Below are 13,915 nucleotides of genomic sequence, written 5' to 3'. Positions count from 1 at the left end.
CTCGGACAACCACACCTAAGACCCGCCCCCCCCCCAGGTAGAGTGCCTTCTGCTGAAACTGGATCTGTTCTGGGAGGGGTGGGCCTGGGGAACACCTGCTAGCTGGAAGAGCATCCTGGCCCCAGGAAACAAAGTAGACAATTAATTAACTTATTTATTTATGATTTTGTTTATTTGAGAGAGAGAGCAGGGGGAAGAGCAGAGGGAGAGGGAGAGAGAGAATCTCAAGCAGGCTCCACACACAGTGCAGAGCCTGATGTGGGGCTCGACTCCATGATCTTGAGATCAGGACCTGAGCCAAAGCCAAGAGTCAGACACTTAACCGACTCAGCCACCCAGGCGCCCCCAAAGTAGACAATTTAGACCAGCACTTGGTCCACAGTCCTTTATTTGCTTTCTTTATATAAAGTCTTCATAATGAAATGGCAATTAATATGCCTTAGATCACTTTTTGGAGAACTTAAAAATGGTTTGGCTTGTTGGTTCTCGGTAGATTGGCTGTTAATAAAAGTTATCCGTGTTCAAAGACTTGTGAAAGCCCAAAGTTATGAGAAATAATTTGCTTCAGGGAGGAGACAGCCCCCTCCTGTGTAATTGCTACTTGAGAGCCAGAAACTCTGCCTCATCCTGGTTCTTTCCCAGAAGACCCTGCACCTGGCCCCGCCGGAAGGCCAGCCATAGATATCACTGAGTCAGCCCCGGAGAGAGCTTATCATGCAGCGTGTCCATCCAGGGGTCCCAGGACTGAGAGCACGTCCTGACGACTCTGGGCCCTGCTTGCTAACAAGTGTCTCTCCATTTGGTAAAATTTGGGGTGAGACATGCTTTCATTTTAGTGCTCTTGTCGGGAGGTTATAGGGGAGGGACATAGAGCCCCTGCGTCCTGTCATCACCGGAGGCCACCGACATTGACCAAAAGAACGTCGTCAAATTTCTGCCCAGTCTCACTGGCTTAGGTCAAGAAGGTAAATTTGGATGGAGTTTTATGAGATTGACAATAAGTGACGATGATCGTAAATAAACGTGCTAACGCGGACGTCTGAACTAAAAACTGTCAGTCGGGATACTTTTTCACACTATCAAAAAAGCATAAGGTGTTAAGGGAACGAAAGCGAATGAAGTAGGTGAGAGGATAAGTAAACCAGGTGCGTCCAGACAGTGGGGTGCTATCCAGCTCCAAAAGGAATGAGCTGTCAAACCTGGGGAAGACACAGAGGAAGGTTAAATGCATATTATTAGGTGAGGGAAGCCAGTCTGAGAGGCTAAGGATGAGTCCAACTGTGCGACATTCTGAAAAAGGCAAACTATGGAGACAGTAAAAAGATGGCTGCCAGGGGTTGGGGCGGTGAACAGGTGAAGCACAGAGGATATTTAGGGCCGTGGAAATCCTTTGTGTGATACTATAATGATGGATACATATTGTTCTGTGTGTGTCCAAACCCACAGAATGTACGCACCAGGAGTGAGCTCTTGGGAGGCGAAGAGGTTCACTGGCTGTCACACGTGTGCCCCTTCGGCCCTGGATGCTGCCAGCAGGGGAGGCTGTGGTGCATCAGAGCGCGTGCGCGAATGAGCCACTGGCACCTGCTACAACATGGTGTGAGGAAATGGTCCCTGTTGGGGAGCGGGCTCTGCTGTTTGTCCTTCGTCTCAAAAGGTGTCTTTTTTTTTTTTTTAAGATTTTATTTATTTTAGAGAGAGAGAATGCGTGTGTGCGCGCAAGCAGCGTAGGGGTAGAGGGAGAAGGAGAGAGAACTAAAGCAGACTTTGTGTTCAGCACAGAACCGGATGAGGGGCTCGATCCCACGACCCTGAGATCATGACCTGAGTTGAAACCGGGAGTCGGACGCCTAACCAACTGAGTCACCCAGGCACCCCACCTAAGGTAGGTCTTCAGAATGACTTTGTCATAGAACTGGAAATAGCATTCCCTCAAAAAAATTTCCAGCCCCTTGAAATTGTTTGGGTCTGATCTGAGGCCCCACGAATGCCCCAGCGTTCAGACAAAGAGAAATGGGCACAGAAGCATGAGCTGGCCTTTGTCTAGCTGATGCCCCCTGAACACATCTGTCACCTCAGGGGGACGGCCAAAATGCAGGCTCTGTTTCTGGGGTTAAGTGCACATCTGAACGGCCAGATTCAAGCGGGGTTTCCAGAATATTCTTTAGCGTGGCCTCTGAGTCATCAGAGTTGGAAGTGGTTGTCCACCCCAGTCCTGTCCCCTTACTGCTGGCCGTCCCAGCAAGGACTGCGATCTTGGGGCTCTGTTCCTGTCCCTCCCACAATACAGTGTGGGGTCTTCCTCTGGGTCACCCTCCGCTTAGCCCCAGCTGCAGAAACCGTCCCTCTGTGGTGACTTCCGCCAGCGGGCTCCCAAGTGCCCAGACAGAAGGTGGAAAATGAACTGATTTTATAACTAACCAAGCATAAAGGGAGGTACTTCTCTGTCTCATTTTTGCCTGAGAGCCTCCAGCTTCTTGTTCTAGCCCCTCATTAAGCTGCCGCACTGGGCGCCAAACGCCAAAATTAGATCGTTTGCTCCTCGACACCTGGATTCCTAGCATTCGGCCAGCGGCCTCATCTCATGAAAGAGAACGCTTTTCCTGTTCCCTTGCTGCTTGGACTCTTCCTGTCCCATAGCTGAAGCGCCTTTCTTCTTCACATCCTGTACTTATTTCTTTTTAAAACGGCCATAAGAAGTTTGGCTTTCAATCAGACTCCTAACTGTCTTTGGGGGGCTCACTCAGATGGTTTAATTAATAACTGCAAGCTGGTTGTGCGTATCATTAATTAACATGCTGGAAAAAATAAACCGTTCAAGTGACCGGAGTGTTTGAACAAAGGTGCTCTGGAGGGAGACCCGCAAAAACGCTCCTCCGTGGCAGGGAGATGGGTGGGGTCCCTAAGGACCGCGATAGGATTGTTGGGGGTTCGGAACCACGTGCTGCACACATGCTGAGAGGAGGCAGATGGCCTCATCTGGATTCAGCACCTCGGGAGCCAAAAAAGATTATTCCAATTAAAGTCACTTAAAAAACAGGCTTTACAATGATGGAGAGTGAGCATTAAAGAAAAAAAAAAAAACCAACCTGGCATTTGTGAGGTGTGGGTTTAGAAAATATCTGCTTTCCCTTCATTGCAGGGGAGTGAGTTGGGGGAAAGCAAGATTGGAAAAGCCACAGGTGCACCTGGGAGGATGGTGACGTTGACCTCATGACTGAGGAGCTCTCTGTCCTGCCAAGATGGACATCCAAAGCCATTGTCCCTGCAGCTGCAACCAGAGTGATCTGGTCTTCAAGCTAACTCTTGTTGTCGGCTTCTGCATTTTTCACCTTTAAAGAAAGTGGTTTTTGTTGATCGGTGTTCCTGATGTGTAAGAAAGAGAAAAGGCAGAAGGAGAGACGATCCTGGAATGCGCAATCACCTGGCAGGGTGAGCTCTGAGGCAGCTGGGCAGGGCTGGGGTTTCGTTTGGGAAATGATTTAGCTGCAAGTCGTTTATTTAACTTACAATTAGGTGTTACTTCCTGGCAATCACTTGGCCTACGTACGAATTCTTGTAACATGAGAAAATCTAGCTTTACAAATGGTTTTCAAATGTGGGGAGATTTGTACGTATACTCCATTTCACAATTAATGAAGAAGGAATAAAGTAATCATTGGTTGAGTTTGATAGTGCTATTTCCATGATTCGAGGCTATCATTTTTTTCAAGTCTTAAACCTTCCCGAAGGTCCTTGAAACACTCGGAGGCCTGAGGCTCTTTATTGCGGCGTCTAAAAAATGAAGGGGGTCAGACACTCCCTAGGGAAAATTCTAACCCAGGTGGACCTAGTTCTCCCTCGTTATCAAAGCACGTTCTCCCTGGAACCCGGTGAGGTGGGTGCAGGGGTATAATTAGCCCGCTTTTCTAGGGAGACTGAGCCAGAGCTAAGAAGCCAAGGGCACCGTGGGCAGGGTGCCCTAACCTTACACTTCTGTCCCCTGCCTCCCTCCTTGTATCTGTTCCATTTCCCCGGGGCTGGCTCTCCGTGAGGTCGCAAGAGCCAACAGGGAAGGGAAAGCACACGGCCGTTGATGTGTTAAGGCTCCATCTTTCTCGGTTGGGTCCCAGGAGCCGCGTGGGTGGCTGGTGTGTAACCCACCACAGTGGAGCAGGTCTCAGACTTTCCCCTGTTCTGATGGAGCTGGTGTAGACCTGGGATAGAGAATGGCTCCCTTCTGGGCACAGGGGCCACTCAGTCACCCCACAAACCCTGGCGTCATGCTCGAATCTAACGTGAAGTGGTGCGAACAGGGGCATGACCAGAAGTCGGACAGCCGGGACCAAGTGTCCCAGTGGGGCCTCGGGGACACCCGGGTTGGGGTAACACCTGGCTGAGATGAAGGTGCATTCACCCAGCACCTGGAAAGTCTCACCAAGCGCAGGAGGCAGGTGCTGGCGTTACCCACATTTTACAGATGAGGACGCAGGTGTGCCGTGGGCCAGCTGTTGAGGGCACGTTCTCACAGAAGACGGCTTTTCAGGGTGTGGACAAGTGGGAGGGGACCCCATGAGGGAGGGCGCAGGGCTCTGGGGCAGCCACGGTAGGGACTCTATGACCCTAGGCCTGAAAGGGTAGGGGGAGCTGTCACAGGGATTCCGAGGGGTGGCTGGAGCTGGAGAGAGGACCCCAGGCAGGAGCTGTAAATTGGGTAGAGAAGTAGCCAACACCCGGGGACCTCCCCGGGGCACAGCCACGGGAACAAATACTCCTGTGTCCCCCCCACCCCCCACCTTCTGATCTTCTGCCAGGGCCTCCTGTTGGCCAAGAAAAACCAGAAACCAGAGGAAAGGAAGCCTCAAGACACAGAGGTCAGATGCCTTGGGCTGGAGACCGGAGCGAGGAGAGGGATGCTGAGGACGAAGAAGAAGGACACATCTGGCACTCGGTCATTCGCATGAAAAATGGGTGAAGGACTTTCCTGTCTGTATCTCTGCATATTCATATGCACGCTAATAGGCACCAACACGATTTCTGGAATGATAAGCACACAGTAGAAACTGGTGGAAACTTCTGAGAAGGAGAAGTTGCCTGCTTTCTGTGGTGTCACTTGATCTACAGTTGATTTTCGCCCCCTGTGCACTTACTAAATATTCAATCCATCCATCACCAATCATTAACAGGAACTGCTGTTTTTGAACTTCTCATGCTGGGGCTGGAAGGAAGAGGTCCTTCTCCTCTCCTGTGGTTGAGTTGCCATCAGGATGTGGGTCTAGGGCTGCATGTGGCAATAGCAGCTACCGATTCTACGATAACTTGCATTCCTCCGAAACACACAAGTTACGGGTGGACTTCATTTTTCATCCCCAATGGCAATTTCATCTAGTTCAAGCAAATACACACCAGGTCCTCAAGGAGGGGGATTATGCAAGGTGTGTCCACCAGTGGGGTGGGAATTTGGGAGCTCTTTTAGAATTCTTCCCATTTTATCTACATTAACTCACTTAAGCTCCATAGCAACCCCAAAAGTGAATATTATTGTTATTTACTTCATGCTACAGATGTGACAGCAGGGAAAGAGTCCGGTTAAGAAACTTTTCCAACTTCACATGGGGAGGGGGTGGGGGGAGAGCCCTCTGGTGCTCACCTGATCCCCCCTCTGCTGCTGTGCGCTCTGGTGTGGAGGAGCCCGTCTACATCAAGGGCATGGTGGCCTGAGGGGGTAGGGTCCTGGCCCTCTCCTCTCTGATGGGAGTACCACCTCAGCTTGGCCCTCGCTTCAGTACTATCCGCCAGTCAAGGCCCTGACATACTTAAGCAAAAGGAAGGGAAATATCTGGTCTTTGCAACAGACGTTACTGAATTTCTAAATTCATAGTAATGACTTGAATAGTAGCGCCCAGAAAGACATGTCTAAGCCTTGACCGTGGAACGTATGCGTGTGGCTGGATTGGAGAAGGGGCCTTTGCAGATGTCATTAAGTTGGGAATCTTGACATGGGATCACCCTGGGTTTAGGGTGGACCCTAAATCCAATGACTGGTGTCCCTATAAGAGAAAGACAGAGGGGGATTTGAGGCACAGACGCAGGGGAGAAGCGGATGTGAGGACAGAAGCAGAGCTTGGAGTAAGGCAGCCACAACCCAAGAACAGCTGGAGCCATGAGAGACGGAAAAAGCAGGAAAGGGTCTTCCGCGAGAGCCTTCAGAGGGAGCACGGCCCAGCCAATGCTTGATTGAGGACCTATGGCCTCAGGAGGCTGGCATTGTTGTAAGTCCACCAATGTGTGGTAATTTGTTACAGCAGCCTGAGAAAACTCATACACCCCATTACCTTCTTGCCAGCTATGTACAAAGGGGTATCAGGAATGGAGTAGAGGTCTGGGTAGATACGAAGCAAGATCTGGATTTGGTTTTCTGTTGATCCCAAAGAAGAAAGCGCTTTTACGAATTCAGAGGTGGGGAGAAAGGGGTTGAGGAGGTGAAAGTTGAAGGGCAGGAGGGAATTTTGGCTCATTTAGAAGATCAGAGAGATTTCTAGAATGGGGAGAAGGTAGATAACCTTTCTAATTTTCAGACTTTCTATGAATTTCTGTGGTAGACAGAATTCTAAGATGGCTTCCAAGACTCTGCCCTGAGCGTGGGTAGCTCTGTGAATGAAACGGGTCACTCTCTTGATTATGTTACATATAGGACACCCAGCGGTGGCAGCCTGAAGAGATTCTGCTGCTGGCTGTCTTTGGGAGAGGGCTGGGCGTCGAGGACCCGAGGGTGGCCTCTGGGAGAGGACCTCCAGCTGGTAGCCGGCAAAGATATGGGAAGCTCAGCTGAGGGCTGCTGAGGAACTGAATTCTACGGACCCCCTGGATGACTTGGAAGTGAAGTCTGAGCCTCAGGCGAGGCTGCAGCCCCAGCCCACACCTTGCCGAGGCGTCTGCGCAGAGGATCCAGCTGACTGGTGCCCGTTCTCGTGGCCCAGCGGACGGAGACATGACAGACGTGGGAGCATCAGGCTGAGAGGTTTGTGGTGATGTGTTCTGCAGCAAGAGGAAACAATTGCAGTGTCCGACCACGGTGTCTCCCAAGTTGTAAATGAGTAGATGTCTCTGAGCCTGAGCCTTGATTTTGTGGGGGTTTTAATGACCCAATATTAAAAATGGGTGTCTATTTTTAGGTGGTGTTTTTAAATGAATCACACATTCATTTAAAAAAAAATGTTTGAGGGGTGCCCTGGGTGGCTTAGTCGGTTAGGCATCCAATTCTTGATTTTTGGCTCAGGTTGTGATCTCAGTGTTGTGGGATCGAGCCCCGCATCATGCTCATTGGGGAGTCCTCTTGAGAGTCTCTCTCTCCCTCTGTCTCTGCCCTTCCCCCCCTGGTCACACACTCTCTCTTAAAAAAAAAAAGTTTGAAAATCTCTAAGGAAAAAAGATGAATGAAAGTTGATCATTGTGTATATGTAAACATTCTAGAAATCAATGTCAACAGCATGCCCACTGTTCTTCACATGCCAGCAACTTCCCCCATTGGCCCCGACACCTGGGAGGGCAAATTTCTGGCAAGGTCTGTCAGTTGGGCGCCACAGCCACTTCTCTGCCGTCCCATCAGCCACAGCCAGGACCTTTCCATGGACATTTGGATCTCAGCCCTGGGGGCCTCTTCCTCGAGTGCACCCTCCCAATCCTGAGCGTCCAGGGTGGTTCCTGAGTAGATGTGCTTTTTTTTACTCTTTAGTGCTCTCTGCTTCTTACCAGCCAATCCCTCGTACCCCAATCCTGTTACAGTGACTGAGTCTTATATTAAACTCCCCCTGTTTGAATTACTATGTGGTTTCTCTCTCCTGATTGGACCCACACTGTTTCCTGATAGCCGGTGTCTCCGTGTGCTAAGTACCGGGTAGATTGTCCTAGAGACCTGAGGTGACACAGGCCAGCAGCCACCAAAAAGTAAACATCGTGTCCATGTCAAGTAAATGGCAGAGCTCGGGGCTATGAGGTAAGACATTGGTTCTAGACCCCGTTCTGCAGCTGAGTATGGGATTTGGGGAGGGGTGGGGATTGCAAATCTATCAGTCTCCTCACCTGTAACCCAAAGGAAGTGGACTGCAGGGCCTTTGTGCCAGTTAGGGTAAGAGCTAAGCTCCCATGACAGTGACTTAACACAGATGTTTACAGTCTCAAAGAGGAACCCTTCCGTGAAGGGTCCAAGGTGACAGGCTGCTTGGCTCCACGTGGTCACTCAGGGACCCAGGTTCTGTCCATGTCTTCGTTTGGCCATCGCTTGAGTGTCACAGTCATCTGAGTGGTTCTCGGGGAGGTGGAGGGCATGGTAGAGTGCGGGCTTGGTGCCTGGAGGCCCAGGAGCAGCAGTGGTGCCTGTCACCTCCTTTCCAGGGGGAGGCGGGCACATTTAATCACGTGACCTGCCCAACTGTGCAGGACACCGAGCAGTGGAGCCTCCAGCAGAGCAGTCAGGAGCCGGAACACGACAAAATCACATGGAAGAAGCAGCAGGAGGAGGGGGGTACTGCCAGTGCCCACCGTGCACATGCCAGCTCTCCCAGACCCCTCCACACGCCCCCAGAGTTAAGGAAGGAAAACATCCCTGTCCTTGTGGGAAATCCAGACGTCATCATTCCGCTTTTCCTTTACAGTCAAGATTCGTAGAGCTTGCAGAAACGTCTTTTAATGCTGGAGAGTAAGGAGGTGGCATCTGTCTAACAAAGCCTCCCTGTGCACCTGCTGGGGAAGACAGACTTTTTTCCTCTGACGTAACAAGTTAGAGCCCATCTGGGATTTGAGAAATCTGAGCTAAGGCTTCCTCGATCTGTTTGCATATGGAGCAATGATGAAAAGCGAAGGAAATGATATGTTTCGAGAATCCTTGCATGTCGAGTACAAGGAAGGCTTAAGCATTCTTATACATGTCACTCTGCGTGGGGCGGTGATGTTTAAGAATCTGGCGAGACTGAAAATAAGTTCACCCATCCTCGGTACTTCCGTGTGCCAAGCACCGTTCTCAGACCATAAAGTGATAATTCATCCAATCCTTTCAAGGAAACTTTGAAAGGAGGACCATTATGCCCATTTGAGAGACACGGAAATGCAGGCAGAGAGAGAGAGAGAGCCTGCCCCCAGTCGTGGACAAGCAGTGGATCTAGGATTTGAAGTTAGACAGTTTGGCTTACCTTTCTCGTAAGCACGCGCGAGCACACATTTCAGGCTCCATGGGTTGTGCGGTCGGTCACAGCCGCTCAGCCCCGAGGCTGAAGCAGACAGTGTGGCCCGTGTTCCGATCACTTTATTTATGGACACCGAACTTTCAATTTCATATCATTTTCACATGTCACAAAATATTCTCCTTCTTTTATTTTTTTTTATTCAACTATTTGAAAACATAAAAACCATCCTTGGCTCGCAGGCTGGTTGCGGCCTGTGGTCTTCACAATTAACCTTGACGCTCCACGGTTTCTTAAGGCTGTCATTTCCTGAGCCTGGCTGTGCTGGGCACTCTGCCGAGAGCTCCCTGTGCCCTGAAGACCTCCGCCTTCACCGAGGAGGAAGGCCCTTCATTCGAAGCTGGTGGAAGGACAAGGCCAGTGTCCCTGGGACAAGGCAGGACAAGGTCATGCAGCCGATGAGGACAGGGGCTGAGGCCAGCTGATGGATGGGTGGGAAGGATTTGGGTTGGCATTCAAGGCACTCACAGGAGCTTAGCAAAATGGGGAAACGAAGGAGTGAGAAAAAAGGGAGGGTATACAGTGCAGAAAGAAGGGTGAGAGGCAAGGACGTGGGGCTCATTGTCGCTGTCACTTCCCGTCCAGAGAACTCACAGCCAGGCAGCCCTCTAGGCAGCGAGCACTCAGAGAACACACACACCGCAGCCTTCCCCGATCCGGACCTGCCATCGGTCTGGTCAGATGGCGCTTCTCTTTCCACAGAGACCGGAGCCTTTTCCAGGTGCCCTGCTTGCTGCCGCTGAGTGTTCTCGCAGCCCCTGGAAGCTCCCTTCAGGGCCCTCTCGGTCCCGGGTCCTGGGTCCCCTCTGTGTTGGTTTCAAAGTACCCTGCGCTGGGGGGCTTCCCGCAGCAGAAGGGTACCATCACAGCTCCGGAGGCAGGAAGCGCAAACCAAGGTGTCCTCCGGGGAAGAATCTTTGTCTCTTCCAGGGTCCGGTGGCTGCCAGCGATCCTTGGCTCGTGGTGGCACCCCCCAGTCTGCCTGTACCTTCTGATTGAAAAGATCGATGGTGACAGTCTCCCTCATATCAGCCACCTCCTGTCCTCGCGGAGGCATTAAGATGAAGCCCTCGGAAATCTTCTCCATTCTAGTCCTGCATTATTATTGCTGTTATTATGACTCCCCGGGTCTGTTTTTGCGGGGGCTGCTATAATTACGGTTCCTTGTGTGGAGACGTCAGAGAGAGGTCATGAATGATGGAGCTGTGCATTAGTCACTTGGAGCCTTCGAGAGTGCTTTCCAGGTCCAGGACTATACCTGGGGGCAGGGCTCAACAATCATCATTCCCATGTCACTCAATGAGAAAAGGAGACCTGGACAGTTCAGCCTTGCCCAAGTTCCTCCAGTGAGCCAGAGCTAGAAAAATCTTGAGCCCAGACGCCCAGTGGTGACAACTCTCCTCTCGCAATTATTTTTACAATGGGGGTTCACACTTGGCTCACACGCTCCACGTTTTTTCAGCGAGCAGTTTGGCTTGGCAGAGCCGTCCACGGAGGAGTGTGACAGCCCCACACCCCAGGAATGGAAAGAGAACAGGGTGGGTGGAGGTGGGGCCCCTCGGAACCCCCTCCCTGGAAGCCCACGGGAAGCAGGGAGTTGGCCAAGGTCGAAGAGCTAGGTCTTCTGCTGGGACACTGCCTCGGGGGCAGCCCTGCCGCCTCTCCGGACCCCACTTTCTGCCTTTCCTGCCTTGTGTTTCCTGAGGGCCGTGGGAGAGAAGACCCCTTCCCCGGGTGGCTGCCCCCACTGTCTCCTCCTGTTGAATGCATGACATGACTTTGCAGTTTATAGGCTGGGAAATGTCAACTTTTTAAGAGTGCTTGAAGGGGGGAGAAAATCCATGCTTGAGAATGGGAGGTGCTAAAAATAGGAACTTCTCAGTTTCCAGAAGAACAGATAAATGAACAAACAGGCCATAAGCAAATGTGGTTGTTTCTTTCCTTCAGCAGTCCCCTGGAGCTACGAAACACACAAATACAGATTGATAGATTGGTCTCATTAATTCAGAAGCCGTTTCTTGGACCCCCATCTATGGGTGAGGCGATGGGCACAGCAGCCTGATTTCTGAGACTGGAGGTCCTCCGGGAGAGACTAGGAGGGGAATAGAGATCAGGGCCATTCTTTGTTTTTTTAAGATTATTTATTTGTTTGTTTTTTTAGGATTATTTTATTTATTTATTTGTGGGAGAGTGCACTCGAGAGAGAGCACAAGCCGGGGAGGAGGGGCAGGAGCAGAGGGAGAGGGAGAAGCAGGCTCCCCCTGAGCAGGGAGCCCAACACAGGGCTCCATCCCAGGACCCTGAGATCATGACCTGAGCCCAAGGCAGATGCTTCACGGACTGAGCCACCCAGATGCCCCGAGAGAGATCAGAGCTATTCTGAGCACCCCATCTTCTGTTCCAGAAATTTCCTAAGGTCCCCGGCAGTCATTGGCAGAAGTGTCCCAGTTGGATTGCTGAATTAATGCATTCTTTGGAATGGGGGCTGTGGGGACAGGGCAATGGGATTCGATAGGAGCAGGGTGGTGCAGGCCTGGCATGAAGCAGTCTCCATCCCAGTCCTACCCTCCAGGTGCACGGAAAACGGAAGTGCATCCTTTAAATGGAAGCCTTGTGCTGAGTGCGTCCTTCAGCCCCCCCCCCCCAAGCCTTGTCCAAGGTCAGCAGCCTCAGGCATCCCCTGGGAGCTTGCAGATCTCCTGAATCCTCTGCCTTTTCACCAGCTCCCTGGGGGATGGGGTCCTGTGAACATTCAAGCCTAGGGGGGATTTGCTCTGGACTCCACAGGCCCGGAGTTCCCTTCTGACCTCACATTCCCTCCCCCTTTAGGAAAAGCCAGAAAGCAGGCTCCCCAGCCTCAGCTCTTTCAACAGGATCTGCTTTCTCTCACGCCCAGTTTGACCGGGGCTTGGGGGTGTGGGGGGGGCGCCTTCTTTGCTTCCAGATCTTCCACTGCTTTCTTCAAACCCCACAGCTCCCACCGCGGTATCAGGCTGGGTCTGGTCAGACTGTGAGTGCTCCGATGTTTTGCCTGCTCCCAGGGGTGTCCTTGGGTGTCCTGGACGCTGCCTGGGGACACACGGCTCCTGGGGCAGGGACAGAGAGGGCTTCGTTACTCACAGCAGAACAAGCAGCACAAGATTTGTTTGAAAACAGTGTGTTAGTAGAAAGTTGGAGGTATAGTAAGGCTGACAGATCGGGAAGATAGATCGCTACCCACATTTCCCAAAAGCAGGGGTCTGCCCCGCACGAGGGCCATGGTGGGGGAGGATACACCAGGGTGGGTCTCGGGCAGGAGGGAGCCAGGAAGAAATTTGACAAGAGCCTTTGCTGTGGTTTCCATGGGGAGGGGAAGGCAGGCAGGGTAAGCAGGCTTAGAACTGGCTTGTTTGAGTAACTTCCATGGGCTCTGGGCAGAAGGCCGCTCCTAGTCGTCTGGTACCTGGCCCTGGGCTGATTCCAACAGGGGGATGGTGGCCTGGGAGAGGCGGTCACCCCAGGCTCAGCAAGGTGCCAGATGCTAAAGCATCAGAATCCTGACAAGACAAGACGTGGCCAATACAAGCTTAGCGTTTGCACTGGCTCCCCTTGTCCCCAAGTCCCCAAGTCCCACGGGAAGACATGGGGGGCTCTGATGGACCCTGCCACAGAATGTGTTTGCACCACAGCTGGTGAGCCCTGAGCTCAGGGAAATGTATGCTTTATAACCAGCACTTAGCAAATACACCCAGCCTCTCGCCGCCACCCCCCACCCAGGGTGACAATACCTTCATTTTACTAGACAATAACCCAGCCCACCTCTCCTCTGCCGGGAAACACGACCACTATGGTTCTCCAAGGACGTCTGCTCCCGCCCCCCTCACCCCCACAGCTCATGCTCCCACCTGCCGCCCCCATCACCCCCCAGCTCATGCTCCCACCCTCATTCAGTTCATTTCTTGCCAGGAAAGTCCCACTGAGCACCTTCTGTGTGCCACGCACTTTCTCAGTGGTGGAAATACCGTCCTAAAGGCGACAGAGAAGGTCTCTGCTCCCCACGAAGGAAGACAAGAAAGGAAGCAGGTGCCCATGAGACTGGAGAGCATTTTGGAGCTGGCATGTCCCAAGAAGGGGATCTAACAGGTGATGCGACAGAGGGGGTGACAAGGATGCTTGAGTTCTCCTGAAACCCAGTGATTCTCAGATTCCCCGGCCCAGCAGTGTCAGCATTACCTAGGAATACATTCAAAATGCCAGTTTCCCGGGCCCACCCCAGACCTACAGCATCAGACTGGAGATGGGGCTGCAGACCTGGGTTTAACCCCCCCCCCCACAAGATTCTGATTCACTCTCGAATTGGGAGCTACTGGATATAAGGCATTCTTGCATGGCGGGTGGCTTAGTGATGTTTTCAAGGCTTCATTCGCCTGGCTCCCAGTGGCTCTGGCTCACTGTCTGGCCTCCTACCACAGTTGACCCCCTGGGGCACCCCCTCTGCACCCCTCCGTGTAGCCGGGCCTCTTTAGTGCACCCTGTGGGCCTCAGCATCCACATCTCTTCTGGAGAAGTCTTCCCCAGCGCCCCCTGTCTGATGGGCCTCCTTCAGACACTGTCCGAGTCCAATCTGTCACCTGCGTGTCACCTGCCATGCTCCCCCCCCCCGCCTTGTTCCTGCCCCATTCACACCCTATTGGCCATCTCCCCCATGGTGCGCTGGT

The 13,915-nt window shown here is 52.2% G+C and overlaps 1 long non-coding RNA gene across 1 annotated transcript; it reads left to right on the top strand.

The window, feature by feature from the left end:
* Window positions 1-1,837: 1,837 nt before the first annotated feature.
* LOC117801411 lies at window positions 1,838-7,223 on the top strand. The gene is made up of 3 exons (XR_004623903.1): window positions 1,838-1,885; window positions 3,143-3,432; window positions 4,794-7,223. It is a non-coding gene; the product is annotated as an uncharacterized LOC117801411 (long non-coding RNA).
* The last annotated feature ends 6,692 nt before the right edge of the window (window positions 7,224-13,915 follow it).

The sequence above is a fragment of the Ailuropoda melanoleuca genome, chromosome 3, assembly GCF_002007445.2.
Source record: "Ailuropoda melanoleuca isolate Jingjing chromosome 3, ASM200744v2, whole genome shotgun sequence".
Classification (NCBI taxonomy): Eukaryota; Metazoa; Chordata; class Mammalia; order Carnivora; family Ursidae; genus Ailuropoda; species Ailuropoda melanoleuca.
Note: the sequence above shows the minus strand (reverse complement) of the source record. Positions and strands in the feature narration are given on the sequence as shown.